Source organism: Rhinolophus sinicus, linkage group LG04 (genome assembly GCF_036562045.2).
Source record: "Rhinolophus sinicus isolate RSC01 linkage group LG04, ASM3656204v1, whole genome shotgun sequence".
NCBI lineage: Eukaryota > Metazoa > Chordata > Mammalia > Chiroptera > Rhinolophidae > Rhinolophus > Rhinolophus sinicus.
In genome coordinates this window covers 83,340,929-83,360,153 of record NC_133754.1, presented here as the reverse complement: position 1 = coordinate 83,360,153, position 19,225 = coordinate 83,340,929, and positions in this window count along the sequence as shown.

The window sequence follows — 19,225 nt, the reverse complement described above, 5'->3', positions numbered from 1 at the left end:
AGTCATTCACCTGCCATCCTTTTTGTCTGCTTATTTTTTTGATTCATCCAGTCACAGAAGCTTAATGTAGCTTTTCTAGCCCTGATCTCCTGGTTCCTTGCCCCAACCTAACTTACACGCAGCCTGAGGCTGCGCCCTCTACCATCTTCACACCAGCTTTGTACCTGGCTTGTCTGAGTCTGTGAGTGGCACACACTGTCATTACCACTCTATTTCTACTTTGTGAAATTAGCTAACTGGGTCGTTTACTTGTGAAAAGACAATAGATAGTGTGGTTTCTTTGAACTAAAACCTTTCTTTGCAAAGACTTGTGCCTTGTGCTTGGCTCTTAGTTGCCTTTCAGAGAGTTGGTATTATGCTACTTAAAAATTGACCATTGATTGATGGATTGAATCATTGATTCATCCATTCATTCATTCTATAACTACATATTGTGTGCCTACAGGTATCCAATAGGCATCATATCCTACATGCTCTAGCTATAACAGTAAACAATAAAGGCACAGTCTCTGCCTTTTTATAGTGGAAATAGTGGTGAATAGATGATAGATAGATAGATAGATAGATAGATAGATAGATAGATAGATAGATAGATAGACAGATAGATACTAAGAGAAGAAAGAGATGAGATAAAGAGAGACATGAATAGATATCAGGTGTTGTTGACTGGTCTAAAGAGGACTAAAACAGGCGAAGAATAATAGAAAGTATCAGGAAAATAATTGCTATGTATATAATAATGGAAGTCAGGAAGGACTAGTCAGACACATTCTCTGGTAACATTTAATCAGAGATCTGAAGGAAGCAAAGGAGAAATACACATGGACATCTGGGAGAATTGTATGCTAAGGCCAAGGGCACACCATATGTGAAGACCAGTACTTACAGACTCAACTGTAAATTAGCCATCTTGTCATAAATTTCACAGTAAGCAGATTCTCCCTACTAATGACTAAGAAAACTTGAGTACCAATGGCAGCAGTGAACACCATTTTTTCCACTCGATGATTACATACCATGGTCCCACGGCATGAAAAAGTGCATGTACAGCATAATTATATAGAGCTCCCTCCATATATTTAATGTCAAAGGAGAAACTTTAGGTGAAGCATAGTTCATTTCTCATAGAAAAGAAGTTTTTAAAATCTTAAAAGAAAAATCCAATTCACTTGAACTAGCTACTCTCAAATGATTGTAGTTGAAAGCACACCCACCAGAGGTCAGTGTAACCACAGGAATGGAGTGTCCATCTTTAAAGCAAATTGGTCTTGATTCTTTACAAAATATCATTTTAGCAAAATTGTGATTTAAATCTCTTCCTTTCTTTGTTTTTCAAAAGCTTAGTTGAAATACTAAGGCTTTGCAAACACTGTTGTTTTGGTTATCATTGCTAGATCTTAGTGATGAATTCTATTCCTCTTGTAGGGTGACTAACCATCCTGGTTTGCTTGGGACTGAGGGAATTCTCAGAACACTGGATGTGGGACTTTCAGTGCTAGAACAAGGGAAGTCCTGAGCAAACCGGGAGGAGGCAGTCATTCTACTGCAGTGATTCCTAACATTTGTATTTAGGAAGGACTTTCTTTTTCTTCCCCCCGCCCCCCATTTTTTTGTTAGAAGTCTGGGCAACAGAGTTCTGATTAAGAAGGTCTAGAAAGCTGAATTTTGAACAAGCTTCTTGGTAGTTAGTTGGGCTACAAGTAGACTTTGCTTTCAGAAACCCTGATCTTAAGATTTTGAATTTAAATTTTCAGAAAAGGGAGGTAAGTGACATGAGCTTAAGAATATAAACACACAGTGATTGAACAGAACAGTGTATTACAATGACTTCATTTTATCTTCCCTCCCCACCAAAATTGCTTCTACTTAGCAAGAAAACAATAATTTATCCTCTATTAAACTTATTTATACATAAAGATAAGTATTTTGTGTACCCATTAGAAATAAAAAACAGTAACTTGGAGCTTATATTGCTACCTCAATTAAAATCATAATAGTGATTATTTATTGATTGCTTACTATATGCTAGCCACATTTACATTCTTTTCTTATTTAATCCTTAAAATAACTGTAATGTGGATACTATTTTTCACACTTTTCAGATTAGGGTATTGTAGCTTAAAGATATTAAGTTCCTTGCACCAAACAACTAGAAAGTGGTGACCTGGAATCCAAGCATAGGCCTTTAACTTATTTTATTTTTTTTTCTGTAAAACAACCATGCCATCTCCAAACTTTAACCTTTTAACACTTTCAGTGTGTCTTTCTCTAAGTAGTGGTGGAGAAATTATAGAGGCCATATTTACTACTCAAAAAGCAAATCTCTAAGTTTCTGAAGATCTAAGATGGCAGAGTAGATAAACACTATGCCTGCTTCTTTCCATGAACACATTAAAATAACAACTAAATTATAGAACAATCAACCTGGTGAACCATCTGAAGTCTAGCTGAACAGAAGTTTTATAACTAAGGATATAAAGAAGCCATGTCAAAACTAGTGGGAGGGTCAGAGATGTGAAACGGGCTAGCCCCAAACCTCCTTGTGGAGGTTGAGTACCGGGAGGGATATCTCAGCCATAGAGGTTCCCCTTAGAGAAGCGAGAGACCCCAGACACACACCAGCCTCCCAAGCCCAGAGTACTGGTGCCAGGAAGGGGAGACCCCACAATATCTGGCTTTGAAAAACAATGGGTATTCTGACCATCTGGGTGAGACCAACGACAGTGGGAAACCCAGACGTCCTCTTAAAAGGCCTGCACACAGACTCTCTCACTCACAGGCACTCACCTTGGGCTCCGGTCGAGAGACAGTAACTCGGGGGGTGGGGGTGTTGGAGGCATACACGAGGCAGACTGAAGTATGTGGCTTCAAAGCGAGGACTCGAGAACAGTCGCCAGTTTCCCTGTGAAGGATCCTTCTCCTGTGCAGCTGACAGGCAGGCGCCATCTTTAATATGTTGAGCCCGCCCCCTCAGGCCAAATCTGAATCTGATTGGTCTGGTGAGCTCCATTCGCTTTACCTTGCGGCCCCGACACCAGAGGCACTTTCTCTGAGAGTAGCTAGCCCTGACTGCATCGCACTCATTCTTGAAAAACTGTTGGAGTCAGCAGGACCCAGGTGGGCAGCAGCTCACCTCGGTGTGCTCTGAGACTTTTGCTGAGTATCTCCAGGCTTAGCACTGGCACCAAACCAGAGTCTACATTAATCTGTTGACCACAAGTCTTCCCACTCTACTGACTCCCTGATATCTTGCCTCACTCAACTAGTGTACCCCATGAGGCTTTATCAGGGGCTGAACCTTAAGAGGACGAGCAGGTGGCAGCAGGCCACAGGGTATCCTGGCTTTTTGCAGAGCTAACCCAGGCTTGGTACTGGTGGCAGCTGTCCTCAATTCGCAGAGTAGCCTCTCCCACACATCTCCAGGGTTAGCACAGGCAGTGAACAACTGCAGATTACTCTGTAGCTCCTCCCAGGTAGTCACTGGCTGGTCACAGGCAGTGGGTAACCTGGGCCAATCTATCCAGATGGGAGGATAAGGCAATATGGCAGCAGTTCAAATATCACCTCTGGGTTTCATTATTTCAGAGTTTCTCTCTTGTGATGCAAATGCCTTCTGATACATATACATCTTGGTACGTCTCTCCATGGGGAATTGGGGTTTGGGGGACAGATGTTCTGTTAGTTCCTAAAAGGTCTGTTCCCTGATCTACAGTTTTCATGTTTACACACACACACACACACACACACACACACACACACACACAGAGCATTAGGTTTCTCCAGAGAAACAGGCCAGTAGGCTATATACTCATATAGGTACATAGAAAGAGATTTGTTATGAGGGATTTATTATGAGGCTCACACAGTTATGGAGGAGAAGCAGTTGTATGACCTGCCATCTGCAGGCTGGAGGCCCAGGAAAGACAGTGATATAATTCAGTTCAAACCTGAAGGCCTGAGAACCAAAGGAGCCAAGGGTGTATGTTCCAGAGTCTCAAGGCCCAAGAACCCAGAGCTCTGATGTCTGAGGGCAGGAAAAGGTGAATGTCCCAGCTAAGAAGAGCGAATGAGTTGCCCTTTCTCTGTCTTTTTGTTGTATTAGAGTCCTTGATGGATTTTATGATGCCCACCCACATTGGCAAGGAAGGATGTTTATGCAGTCTACTGAACCAAATGCTAATCTCCTCCAGGAACACCCTCACAGAAATAATGTTTTGCCAGCTATATGGACATCCCTTAGCCCAGTCAAGTTGACACGGAAAATAAACCAGCACAAATATGTATATAAAATTGTGGCAGGCGAGCCTGTTAGCTTGCAGATGGGTAACACCTTAGACCCTTCAGAGTTCTAGTCTTAACACTGAGATTCCAAGATTCATGTGATGCAAAGCCGAGTGTACTAGAGTGAAAGGTCGGAGATGAAGGTGACGGCCTGAGAGGCTTGATTGCTAGACGGGTCATCCAGAAAGATGTTTTCCTCTAGGGACTTAAAGATAATGGGAGCTAACATCTTCATTACATTAGGGAACTGAGGAAGACTGACATAGACAAGCTAGACCGCCATCTAAAGAGAGGGCAAAAGTTTTAGAATAGCTGACATTTTGTTCACATCACTTTTTCCTCTGAGAGAATATAAACTCCAGAAGGCCAGGAATACCAATATGTCCATCTTTGTTTTCACAACACTAAGATTCTCAGGATGGGATGGGGAGAGGGAAAGACAAGAGAAAAGGAAGACAGAGGTGTCTTCACAGAGGTGAAGTGAGCCAGGACGTTAAGTGTCTGCTGGTATGAACCTGGGAACAGATGTGTTTGTGGAGATCTTTTAGTTCTTTTAATGATATAAAATAAATTAGATCTGCATTTTTGTTTGTTTAAAAACCAAGGAGATAGAATAAGCACATTTTATTGTTAGATGTCCTTTCATGTCATTAAAACATTTACAACATGACAGTTGTATTACACATGTGAAAACCTGACTTCAAAGAGTAGCACTTAAATTTGACAGTGAAAATGTTTGAAATACCTTGTTTATGTTGCTGTGCTTATTTGCAACAGTAATTGAGCTCATTTCATTTCATGTTTCACTGCTCTGTGAACTGAGTTTTTTGTTTTCTTGTTTGTTCTTTTTTAAATAAAAGAAAATGCAGGAGAAGAGGGATAGAAGGTAGGCCAATGCTTGAGTTGCAGTCTCAAGTTTATAAAAATGAATTTATAAGTGGAATTGTAAATTGCCAGTAAAGGTACATGTTCTTGAATCCAAATAGAGGGGATTTTCAGGATGGGAATTATCATGTAGAAGAAAAGTTATTTTTCGGAAAATCACTAGAATGAGAATTAAATTTTGAAAATGAAATTTCTCTAGGAACTTAAAGTTTAGGCAGCTATAATTAAAACTAACTTCATCTACATATTTTGCAGCTCTAGGTCTTTGCTTTCTCCAGCATCTCAGAGTTGGGTCACTCATCGTTTCCTTGGGCTTTCCCCATTCAATTTCCATAAAAGAAATTCAATTGCCCTCAAGAAAAGAGTGTCTCATGTTCCTACCTGCCCTCCCCCAAAGTTGTTCTCTCCTGATCTTTGGGCTTTTCCAACAGTTTCTGAACCCAGTTCCTTAGGATCTCAGTCCCAGGCTGTAGGACTGATTTCTGTTTGGTCCACATTCTAAGACTCTATTCCAGTGGACTGTTGAGATCTCTCAGTCTCCCCTGAGGACTAAGTCTATTCACAGGGGCTATAGCACTACGCTCGATCAGCTAGGGCCCTGCTCCCTGTAAGCAAACCTTCCATGCTCCATTTCCTGGTAACCATTTTGCACCCACAGTTGTCACACCTGCTACTTTGACACCCCCAATGCCAATCATCTACTGAGTCAGAACTGGAGGTTTCCAAGTCCTCACTGACATACAGTGCACACTGCTCACCACCTCGAATCTCAGCTGAGTGTTAGTTGTCGTGTCTCCTACCCTCTACCCTTACCACTACCTCTACGCCTACCCCTTCATTGATACCCTTGGAGGGAAACTACCTTAATTCTCTGACAAATGATGTACTGTGACAGAGAAACATGAATCTTCAAGAGGCTATATTTAATTTTGTTTCTGTAAAGTAAACATTTAAAGTAAACTGAAGAAAAATAAATTCAGCATGTGTCTGAGGAATCCTTCCATTGTTAAGTACATTAAGTATGATTTTTTGTGTGAATTCTACTAGCTTAAGCAAAAGGGTAATTTATTGGCTTACAAGCTTTAGAGTCTATAAGTGGGTCTAGCTTTAGAAATGACTTGATCCAGGAGCTCCAATAATGCCCCCAAGTCCTGGGTTTCTTGGCTCTGTGTCAATCTTCCTTCCATTCTTCATATGGGGATTTTTTTTTTTTTCCTTTCATGAGTCAAGATGGCTCCATGTCAAACCCTGATTAATGTCTTCCTAATTTAGCAACCTGATTAAAAGCTTCTGTCTCATAGTCTCCAAATATCCATCTCAAGTCTTATTTGGATCCTCTGACTCTGCTTGCACCAATCACTGGGCAGGAAATGAAGTGTCTTCATTATGAGGACCGAAGGCATGCCTGTGGGAGGAGAAGGTCAGAGCCCCTCTGGTTGGACAGCTGAGAAAAAGCAGGATGTAATTTCCCCAAGTCCCCTTGCATTTCTGAAACTCCACAAGCTGTTTCTATTCTAACACGAATCACTTTGTATTAGTTATTTTTATATTTCCATTAGACTGTGACACTCTGAGAATCAGAAAATCAGTCTTTCTGAGTTTCTTATTTCAGAACCAAGCACAGGCCCATATCACACAGAGTTAGCAGTCAAAAGAGGTCATGAAATAAAGAACGGATATGGTTTCTGGCAGTTTGAAGCCAGTATGGGTTAAAAAGAGCTCATTTTGCTTAACATCTTCAAAATAAGCAAGTGGTTTCTCTGTATGTTTCCGACTACTCATTATATTATAATTATTTGATTTCCAAAGACAGTTTTCCCTGTTATTTCACTTTAAAATTTCTACCAATTATTTCTGGGAGAACCTGGATGTATCTGTATACCAGTTCTTTGGGATGGTGTTAGGAAAAATCAACACAAGAAATTCCATTTATGTATGTTTTATGTATGTATGAGTATGTATGTATGTATTCATTCATTCATTCATTCATTCATTCATTCATTCATTCAGTTTAATGCAAAAAGACAGCTGGCGACTAACGGGATGGTCACTCCTGACAGTAGCTGGAATATTTAAATGGCAACAATGCCAATCCATTTACTCACCCTTTCAAAGCACATCACAGAACCTTGGAACATTTTCTACTAGCCCCTTCTTAAAGCACCTACACAAAATTCTCCTGATCTTGCCCCTCCTTTGCTGTTGAACTAAGAAGAGAAGTTTCTGCTGCCCATTCTTCAGAACAACCTCCTTCCTACATTCTAAGACGTATACCATCCCTTCGAAAACCCAATGAGACTTGATTATTACTGTGCACTCCAAATTTCTTGAGGCCGAAACAATTTTATAAACCTTTTTATTTTTCCAAATGTGAGATGAAACTAAAGTTAGTGATCCGTATCTTCAGTTTCACTTGCATCTCTCTCTTTGAACTCTCCTTCCACGAGTGCAACACTCAAATACAGAAAATCCCAGAAGTGCAGCTTTCCCTCCTCACTGACGTGGGGCATTGCTCTTGGGCCAAGGTTGTGGGCTTGAACCTTCCTTGGAATGTTTCTTACGATGTCGTTCAGGTCATGGGCCACTCTTTAAAAGCCAGCTTATTTCTGAGTCCAAGGATAAGGAAAACTGTAATATATTACTTTGTAGATGAGAAGACTGGTCGTTAAAAAGTTGGTTAATTATTCAAGATCGCACAAACCTATGGCTATATAGCCTCAAGATAAAACTTCCCCTTTCACTGTTTGCCTCTCGAGGGGTATATGCACCCCACAAGTATGCATGCTGCAAGTCTGTGTTTAAGTTCTCAAGGGCCCATTTTACAATCTGAAGAAAGCAGCATGCCCGAAAACTATAATACTGGAAGACCTTGAAGGGAAGACAGTGCTTGCTTCTGCTGATACCATCACGACAGACTGGCAATGCGGGAGGTCTACACCGGGTGATCGACACTAGCACAACAGCACCCCTCCACCCTCTCTTTTCCCCTCTGCTCTTACATTCCACCCACCTAGAATGGCTATGTCTAACTTAGGGAAATGCTCTGCCAGCAGTAGGAGGATGGATCCTGGGGTGAAAATGACCTCTGTGGGTAAGTAGTGAATTCCCTGAATTGTGAGTGGAGAGCCTGATGGCAGAATTTAGAAGGAGGAGGTAGTTTCACCAGGTAGCTGGTAATAAGGAAAGAGTATCAAGGGTAAGAACTTTGGTGTAACCACCAAGCAAAACTCTAACCGTGTAAAAATTGTAACTTTAGCTCCCGGGTTTTCCTCTGTATGGTAAGAAAAGGCATTTTTAGCATGCAGTCTGAGGGTGCTCCTTCTTACATTATAGCTCCTTTGTCACACCAGTCCTTCAGGAAGTTTGGTCCACCCTTCAGTACTGGGTGACGCTGCTGTGGAGTATGACAGGATGGGAAGGTCAAAGGAACTATGGGGGCTCCATATTCAGCCTCCTGCTGCTGCCTTCAGAGGCGAGCATCCCATCAGGGGAACCCTGCCTGTGCATCCAGGCAGTGACCACAGTGTGGCAGCAAGTGATGGAAAGGGAACTGCGAGCTGGGCAACTCAGCAGGGACATAGGTATGACCTGCTGCTTTAAAAATATACACAAAGAAAGCAAGTTGACTCCTGGAAGAGACGAGGACCAATGCTTCCGTTTCATTGATTTGACTCCAAGTAATGACGAGGTAGAATCATAGCTCTCAGATTCAGGATATCATTTCAGGGTTGGAGAAGCAACAAGTTGTAACTGGTTGTTGGTTTGAGTGGACCTTTATGAGCAAGCAGACAGAACCAAATGCGGGGATGAGGAATCAACCCTGCCCTGACACAACTTGTGTTCCCTTCAGAACCACCGACAGAAATCAACTGCTGCATTTACTAAGAATGCAACAGTGTCATCTAGTGGCAACTCAAAAGTGTCACTTAAAAATCACTAGAAAAATTAAGATTGTCCTGTTAAGACAATCTATACATTCTTTCAGAAATGTCAGAAACCTTAGTTTTAAAGTCCATACCTTAACCGAGCAAAGCATTACCAGGATTTTTCAGTATTAAGAGATTAATACTTTTCCCATTATATTTAATTATAATATAATCCACCTGTTCCCCCACCAAAAAAATCTCACCTATCAACCACTGTAAATTTGACAATAGAGATTTTGAAACAGCATGGGGGAAAATAAGCTAAAATCCTTTTAATGCCTTGATAGCTATTAGACAATTCTAGCTTACAATCATGCCATATGCTATTTTAAGCTAAGCCTTAAATACTATCTCAGTCCTCTTATACCCTGAGATTATCTTTCTTTTCCCCAGTGAACCTACACGTGATGTTTGTTAGGAATCAATCAAGTCAGTTAAATTTACATACTTGTCACCTCAGCGAGTGTACTATGTGTCCAAAGTTAGCTTCCCAAATACCACCAACCCAACCTGTTGAAAAGACAATGGAAATCTGTGCATTGACTATCACCCATCTTTCCTGCTGTCTAATTCTAGCTCAGTTAATTGTCTTTAAGGGATTTTGCTCTGCTTTTGAAATTATAGGTAACTGATAGATATGTAAATTCTGGTCTGTCTGGCAAAGACTTAATTGACTTCCTCCTCTCTCCCAAAAACATGGTTTTTGCTTGCATTTGAAATTCATTTCAGTATTCCTTTACACACCTATCTAAGTTTGTGAGGTTTGAATTTTCCTTTGAACTAGTTGTAACATCTGTCTGGTTACCTCCTCTATGAGTAAAATGCTTGTAACTGGGGAAATGGCATATGTTTGAACAACAAACTTCTCAAAATTTAACCATGTTTTCATGAGCTATAGGGAAAAGTTCCTTTGCACACCAAGGGCAACTATACTAAATATTCTGGCAATTAAGGTGTTAGAGAATACTTACAAATTAATCCCTAAGGATCTTGCCTCATGATAACTCTCTAAGTTTCAACTTTAAAATAGGTATTATTCAGTGCAAAGTTCTGCAAAGCTAAATGCAATCATCTTAAGTATTAATTTACCAAATATAAAGTTAAAATTTTTAATATTCACTTAACAAAGCAACTTACGTAAGTGGTATTACACATTCACTGATTGACTTGGCTTATTTACTTATTTACTTTGGCTACCCATTCCTTTTGGGAAAAAAAAAAATCAGTATTACCTTCCCCAGAAGAAATATTGGATCAGTTGGTTTCTTAGTTCTCTTTCGTTCCTTAAAAAAAACAAACCATAACATAGTGGTGGCCTTAGGATGACATAGGGACAAGTTAGTGCAGAAAAACAACATGCCAAAAATAAGAGATAGTTTTCATTAATTCAACCTGTTGTGATCTTTGAAAAAATTTCCAGGCCAAAATATCAACCAATTTATCAGTTTGCCATCCAGAAAAACACAATGCAACATTTATTGTTTTCATATTTCATAAAATATATATTCAGAGCTTTTCTTCCTTATCTCTCTTTTTTGTTGTTGTTGTTTTTTTGGACCATGGTTATGTTTGAAAATACAAGTAGCACAGAAATCCTCCAAGGTTTAATTTTACAACTGCTCTCAGAAAGCATAGCCAAAGGAAATTTGGCCATGCACTGAACAAGATTTTAGGAAAGCTAGGTTTTTACCATGTTTTCCCGAAAATAAGACCTACCCCGAAAATAAGCCTCAGTTAAGATAGGCATGCAGATGGGCGCATTTAGTACGTTATGACGATGTTCCAGAAAAAGATGACATGACTGTATTTGAATAAATGTAGATTGCTGTACATGAAAAAATAAGACGTCTCCTGAAAATATGCCCTAATGCATCTTTTGGAGCAAAAATTAATATAAGATCCAGTCTTATTTTAGGGAAATATGGTATAAGAACTGGTCTTGTTTTCACGGAAACACAGTCCTTACTATTGTTTATTACCTTAAGTATTTTAAAAACAAGTCAAAAATTATCAAGTGTCCTTCAACCTGGTGTCACTAAAATATTAAAACTGTGGATTAAAAATAAATGTTGGCAATCATCCCTAGAACCAAAAAGTTTTGTCTTAGGGGCCCAAAGTCTTCTGAGATATTTTCAGCAAATTGCTTCATGTGGGACTCCCATTCATAGCAACAACATCTTGTGTTATTTTCATAGCAAAACGATCTAAGGTATATTTCCCAGAACGAGAGGTCTGAACTTGGCTTTTGTTTGCCTGGGCTTAGTCTGTTGCATTGGGTCAGTCTATTGTATATACTTCTTCAATGTTATTTATAAGACTTTGACAAATTTTATTTAAATACATAGACAGTAAAATACATATTACACACACATGAATTGAATATCTGTATTGGGGAATTTTAAATTTAGGGAGTTGTAATATCTAGCTCAGATAAAAGTTGCCTGTAACTTATAATAAAAAACATTTAGGACATAATAAGCTGAAAATATATTATTTAAGAAGAACACGGTAAAATTAAGGGTATAAGCTCAGGATCTGTCCAAGTGAACAAGAATAATTTTTCCTATGTTTCTATTAACTCCCAATATTCAAATGCAATTATAGTTCAAATAGCATCTTCCTTTTTTTAAAGAAATGTATTCACATAAATTTTCTTCAATCTGGTGGGCCAATTGTTTACTGTTTGGACATTTTAATATTCACTAGGGACAATTAGTTATTTGCCTAGGTCAAACAATGATTTTTTAGATAAAATTTGCATACAGTGAAGTGTGGTTTTGGTAAGACCCAGTGGTAGTGGATACAGAGCATAGCAGCTGGGGCTATCTATTCTTTGTGTTCCCCACAGATGGGGATGAGTGGCATATTTTCAGGGCCATGACAAATACATAAATAGAGAGACAAATAGATGAATATACACCAAAATTAATAATGCACTGTTGTGTCATGTTTAGTACTTAGACACACTTAAGTACTTTCCAGTGATGTACTAATAAATACATAACAACCATCTCTCTAAAAAACAAAACAATGTGTACACATGTGTGTACGCATTTGTATGTACACAAGTTTATTACACATTTTACTGATATAAAGGGTGTGTTGCATGCAACTTACACATAATAATATAATATACATTATTCTTTATTTTATATTCCATGTAGTTGATTTTCATAAAATTATTTCATTAATTTTTGCCAAACTCTTGCATTTGTAGCCAAGTTATTTGCAACTGACAAATGAATATAGTTCCAACTTTAATGTTGATTGATATTTTCATTTATGTTAATGAGTAAGTCAAAAGCAAAACAATGAAGGCTTGCTCATCATTAACCTTAGCAACTCCTTTATAGCACTGAATAATAGTTTTTGAATATTGGAGGCACAGTTCCTTAATTTTTTTGTGTGCTATTTACAATGTAACAATTATAGATAAATCCCAATTTACAGTTGAATTGCATTATTAATGTTTTCTCCATCACTTTCTTAAGTTTATAGCAGGGAATGGCTTATACTCTTAATTTTACCATGTTCCTCTTAAATAACAACATATTTTCAGCTTACAAATTTAATTAGTACAGTTTTGGCCTGTAGGTCAAAGCTAGCCTGGCTCCTGTTTTTGTTAATACAGTTTTTTTTGGAACACAGCCATACACATTCATTTATGTATCATATATAACTGCCTTTGAGCTACAACAGCAGAATTGAGTAGCGAGGTGGAGACTGTGTGTCTTGCAAAACCTAAAATATCTATTGACTCTTTACAGAAACAGTTTTCTGACTCCTGAAATAAACGAGCACTTCCAAGAGAACTTTCTATGATAATGCAAATGTTCATCTGCACTGTTTAATACGATAGCCACCTAACCACATGTGACTATGGAGCTCTTGAAATTTGGCTACTGTGACTGAGGAGTTAAACTCTTAATTCTATTTAAATTTAATTAATTTAGATTTTAAATAGCCAGATTTTGCTAGTATCTACTTTATTAGGCAATGTAGATATAGACAGCCAATTAAGCCATGAATCATGCCCCAACTTGTAGCATTTTTGGGGTGCAAATACACCCCCCACTGTGGCCAATTTCAAGCTACCAATGTGACATCATTAAATGACAAGTTCGGAAGAAATATACAACATTGTATAATATTTCCACCATATAGACATAGACATAATAGACAAATAACTTTAAGAGCATAGATAAAAGTAAAATATTAAGAAATAATTAGGAAGTGATAAGTTTTGAGAATTTATTACTTTGTTTTTGATTAAATTTATTTAATTATAAGCTTATATCATTTCATAATAGTTGTGTTTAACAACGGGTTGCAGAAATCCCCCAAAATATAACAGTCATCTCTTTTTCAAATTTATTTTTATTTTATTTTATTTTTAATTAGAGTTTATTGGGGTGACAATTGTTAGTAAAGTTACATAGATTTCAGGTGTATAATTCTGTATTATATCATCTATAAATCCCATTCTGTGTTCACCACCCACTCAGTTCTCCTTCCATCACCATATATTTGATCCCCTTTACTCTCATCTACCACCCCCCTCTGCCCTTACCCTCTGGTAACCACTAAACTATTGTCTCTGTCTATGAGTTTTTGTTTCTCATTTGTTTGTCTTGTTCTTTCATTGTTTTTGGTTTATATACCACATATCAGTGAAATCATATGGTTCTCTGCTTTTTTCTGTCTGACTTATTTCGCTTAGCATTATAATCTCAAGATCCATCCATGTTGTCACAAATGGTCCTATTTCATCTTTTCTTACCACTGAATAGTATTCCATTGTGTATATATACCACAACTTCTTTATCCATTCATCTATCAAAGGACATTTTGGTTGTTTCCATGTCTTGGCCTCTGTAAATAAAGCTGCAATGAACATTGGAACACACTTGTCTTTATGTATAAATGTTTTCAGATTTTTTGGGTAGACACCCAGGAGAGGGATTGCTGGGTCATATGGTAATTCTATTCGTAATTTTTTGAGGAACCTCCACACTGCCTTCCATAACGGCTGCACCAGTCTGCATTCCCACCAACAGTGTATTCTCTCCAACACTTGTTACTATTTGTCTTGTTGATGATAGCCATTCTAACTGGGGTGAGGTGATATCTCATTGTGGTTTTTATTTGCATTTCTCTGACGATTAGTGATGTTGAGCATTTTTTCATATGTCTATTTGTCATTTGTATGTCCTCTTTGGAGAAATATCTCTTCAGGTTCTCTGCTCATTTATCAATTGGGTTGTTTGTTTTTTTGTTGTTGAGTTGCATGAGTTCCTTGTATATTTTGGATATTAGCCCCTTATTGGAGACAATGTTTGCAAAAATCTTCTCCCATTCAGTTGGTTGCCTCTTTATTTTATCTATGGTTTCTTTTGCTGTGCAGAAGCTTTTAAGTTTGATAAGTCCCATTATTTAAGTCCCATTCATTTATTTTAGCTTTTTCTTCTCTTGCTTTTGGAGTCAAATTCATAAAATGATCTTTGAACCCAAGGTCCATAAGTTTAGTACCTATGTTTTCTTCTATGCAGTTTATTGTTTCAGGTCTTATGCTAAACCCTAAATACTCCACTAAAAAGCTATTAGAAACAATCAACGAATACAGTAAAGTTGCCGGCTAGAAAATCAATGTACAAAAGTCCACTTCATTCCTATATACTAACAATGAAATCTCAGAAAAAGAAATTTTAAAAAAAACACAAAAACAATTACTTTTGCAATTGCAGCAAAAAGAATAAAATACTTAGGAATAAACTTAACCAAGGATGTGAAAGACCTATATGCTGAAAACTATAAGACATTTTTAAAAGAAATTGAAGAAGACACAAAGAAATGGAAAGACATTCCGTGCTCATGGATTAGAAGAATCAACAGAGTTAAAATGGCCATATTACCCAAAGCAATATACAGATTTAATACAATATCCATCAAAATCCCAACGGCTTTTTTTCAAGAATTAGAACAAAAAATCATCAGATTTGTTTGGAACCACAAAAGACCCCGAATAGCCAAAGCAATATTAAGAAAAAAGAACAATAATGGAGGTATCACACTCCCTGACGTTAGCTTGTACTACAGGGCAACAATAATCAAAACATCATGGTATTGGCAGAAAAACAGACACATAGACTGATAGAATAGAACTGAGAACACAGAAATAAAGCCACATAAATATGGACAGATAATTTTTGACACAGAAGCAAAAAACATACAATGGATAAAAGACAGCCTCTTCAATAAATGGTTGTGGCAGAATTGGAAAGCCACATGCAAAAGAATGAAACTGAACTGCTATCAGTCGTCTCTTTCAGATCAGTAAGTACAATCTGGCTTCAGCAGCCTACTGAGTGATCACACCATGTTTTTATTACTCTATGTAAAATAAATTGAACTGAAAAGAGATATTAAGGACCGAAGGAGAGTAAAAGAGAACATAAAAAGGGTGCATTAGTCTGAAACTCAATTTGTGAAAGTGAATATACTGTCAAAGGCAAGGCATTCCTAAGGCATTGTGCAAAGAGAAATGTGTTACAGAAGCATGGAAACAATAGACAGGGATTTGTAACCTAGGGTCAGTTGATCCTTGATGCAATTTCAGAAGGTGAACCCTCTGAATTCATATGCAAATTCTATGCAAACATACAAAAAACATTTTCTGAAAAATAAGTCAAAATTTCAGGGGGTTTGGGGAACCATGATTTTGGGAATTTGAATACTAAAGTGGTTAGCCTCATTCAAAAATTTGATAAGCACATATGAGGATTAAATACAGCGAGTATTTAATTGGGACTGAAACCATAGTCTGCAGGATTTTGAGTGTGAAGCAGGTAAAAACAGATGAGATTTGGTTCTACCAGCAAAAAAATGGACCCTCAGTGTGCCATATGAGTCTGGGCAGGAGCTAAACTTACTACCTTGAAAGTACTTGAAGCAAAGAATTAATAAATTGAAATATAGTACTGAGTGATTCATATAGAATTCAGTACAGAGGGACAAAGAGAGTTAAAAAAATGAAAAGTGATAAAGACGTAAGAGGTGGCTTTAACAACTCTAATATAGGTCTAGTTGAAATTTTGGAAGAGGAAAATAGGATAAATATTCAAATGAATAATGACAGAATTTTTCACAACTGAAAATTTGGAGAGATATTTACAGTGGGTATATCTAACAAAAGATTAACACTCTGAGTATTTAAAGAACTATAAATCAGTAAGGCAAAGTGAAACAAATAAAGAAAAATATTCAAAGGAAATAAACAATTTATACAAAAATAGTTCCATTTCAACAAATTCAGGAAATACATATTTAAATCAAAAGAAGATGCAATTTTACTCACTAGATTGAAAAAACTATGAAAATATTGTGTTGGTGAGGATGTAGAGCAGGAAAAACACTTATGTATTGTTAGCTAGAGTATAAATGGAGAGGAATTTGGTAATACCTATTATATTTAAGGAGGTACATGTATCCCACTTTTGGTCTGAGAAACTCATAGACAAGTGCACATGCAAGGAGATTCACTGCATTTTGCTACAGGGAAAAGTTCACACAACTAAACGCTCATCAGTAGACAGATAAAGTGTGGTGATATATCTGTACAGTGAGATCTATATCAAACAAAACGAATAAACTATACATAAATAAAGCAAATTTAGAATATAGTTTTATCGGTTAGATTAGTTACATCTGAGTGAAATGAGAGGGTATGACAAGAGAAAAAAAGGACTATTTCATTTTATTACAAAGTGTTATTTTTTAAAAAAAAGATGACACAAATATGGCAGAAGCTTAAAATTTATTAAGTTTAAATGGTTATTGTAGTGTTCTCTGTATTTTTGTTTAAATACTTTATAATTTAAAATGTTTTAAAGAATTCAATCAACATTCTAACCATAAAATCTCAAATTTTATGCAATTATTGGTTTATTAATTTTAAGCCCCTTAGGTACCTCATGAGGTCCAAAGAGTAATATTAAATAAGTAATATATTTCATAATAACTGAAATGTTAATTTTTCAATATGTTATATATATATATATATATATATCACCTTAATATATATATATCACCTTAATAGCCAATATTGTGGAAACAGATTACATTAAAAAAAATTTCGAGTTTTAAAAGTATTTTTATGTACAGTAAGTTTTTAAATATTTAGTTCTCTGTGTATTTACTGCACATCAGGTTGATCAGTTTTTTGTTTTTGTTTTTGTTTCTGGCATGCTTGTTGCTGTTCTCTTACCATTTTTACATTAAAACTATTGTGAGAGGACTTTTCATTTAGGTGAAGCTAGAGCCATTTTGGTTAAATTTTTCTAAAATTTAAGTTTAAGAAGTTCTTCCTGGTTGTTTTTTATTTATTTATTTATTTAGAACATCCACTGGAAAGGCATTTGCCACATTAAGCAGCATTGAACACTTTTTCAAAGCCACTGCTCTCACACAGATGAATTGACAAGAGTCATTTGATTCACCTAATCACTCTGTTTTTAAATTTAATCGGGAAGAACTCTATGTATTCTAAGTGTTAAGAACTAGTGATTACCCTGAAACTTTCAGCCTGAGTGACTGACAATTTTTTTTATTGTGAGATGAGAGCACATTAAATATTTGTTGTATACAAGAATGAAAATTAGAGATCTTATCCTCAGAAATTAGGTTATATTATTCCTCTGGGTTCTAGATCTAACTATATCTGTGATTGTTTAAATCTCCCTTTCAAAATGAATGAACCCAATAATATTAATAAAGGGAAAAAAGTACTGAATTGAGAGTCTGGGACCATGATATCAATTCTGCTACTAAAACAGCTGTACGAACTTGACAGAGTTATAACTTTCTAAGTGTCAATACCTTCATTTTTAAATTGTGAATGCATAAACAAATAATTTCTAACATTTCATTTGGTTTTATGATTCTTAACTGGAGAGTTGGAGCAATTATTAGCCAATTAGACATAAAAGACTTTCTACCCAATCGATGGATCAAGCTAGGTATTTTATCTTTGACCACTTTTTCTCTTCAAGTCTATTATCGACTATTTAGCACTGTACTTAGCAATATCAATCATAAAAGGAAACGATAGTCTATTTTCCTTGCTATGTTTCTTGTGATCTTCTCTCTTCATCATTCTTATTTTCATTGTCCCAATTCAGGCAATCAGCATGAACTACTGCATTTTTCTCCTACTCGATCATGTTTTTCACTTCCTTATGTACCTCCAACATTTCCAAGATATCTTTCTTCAAGAAAAAGCCCTAGTTTTAGAGGTTAAAGTACAGCATAAATAGGGAGTCCAATATCCTTCTCAATCTGGTTTCTTATTTTCCTATTTTAATCTTTAGCCAATTTCTATTTCCCATCATATCTTCAAGTACCCATCCTCACGTCCTCCAGAGAAAGTAAACAAGTCAAAATCAATTGTATCAATCATGCATTTCCTCCACTTTGTGCTTTTAGTCATGTTGTTCCTGCTGCATAGGATGTCCCTATCCCCCTTTCCATCAGGTGAAATGTATTTATTTAATAAGTTCCTGTTTAAATATCACTCATTGAAAGTTTCTCTGTATATACTGGAAGAAAAATTTCTCCCTCTTTCATGTGGAATCATCTCACAGAACTTTTATATAACCCTATGAGGAACTTCGCACATTGAATTATATTTAGTTGTTGCCCTCTATACTTTCTTTGGTAGATTATGTGCTAATTTATTATTTTATCCATCCATCCATCTATCCAACATTTACTGAAGGTCTGCTATTCATCTGGCACTTTGTTAGTTGTATGGAATAGTTGTAAGAACTGACTCTAGATTTTAACAAGTTTATTGCCTAGGTGGAAACGTAACATTTAAGTAAACTTTAATTTGCAAAATACAATAAGCGCCATTGTAGGAAACAATCAGCAGGAAATACTTTGGAGTCTGTGGCACAGGAGGGTAGGCATTATGTCCAGGGAATTTTCCTCCTTGGATTAGACCATTCATTAACTATTCTGAGTCTGACATATAATTAAAGCTCAATAAATGTTATTAAATATACTTTATTCCAAGTATATGAAGGCTTATATTCTCCCGTGTGTTTGATAAAGGTCTTAGGTAGTGAAGATATTTC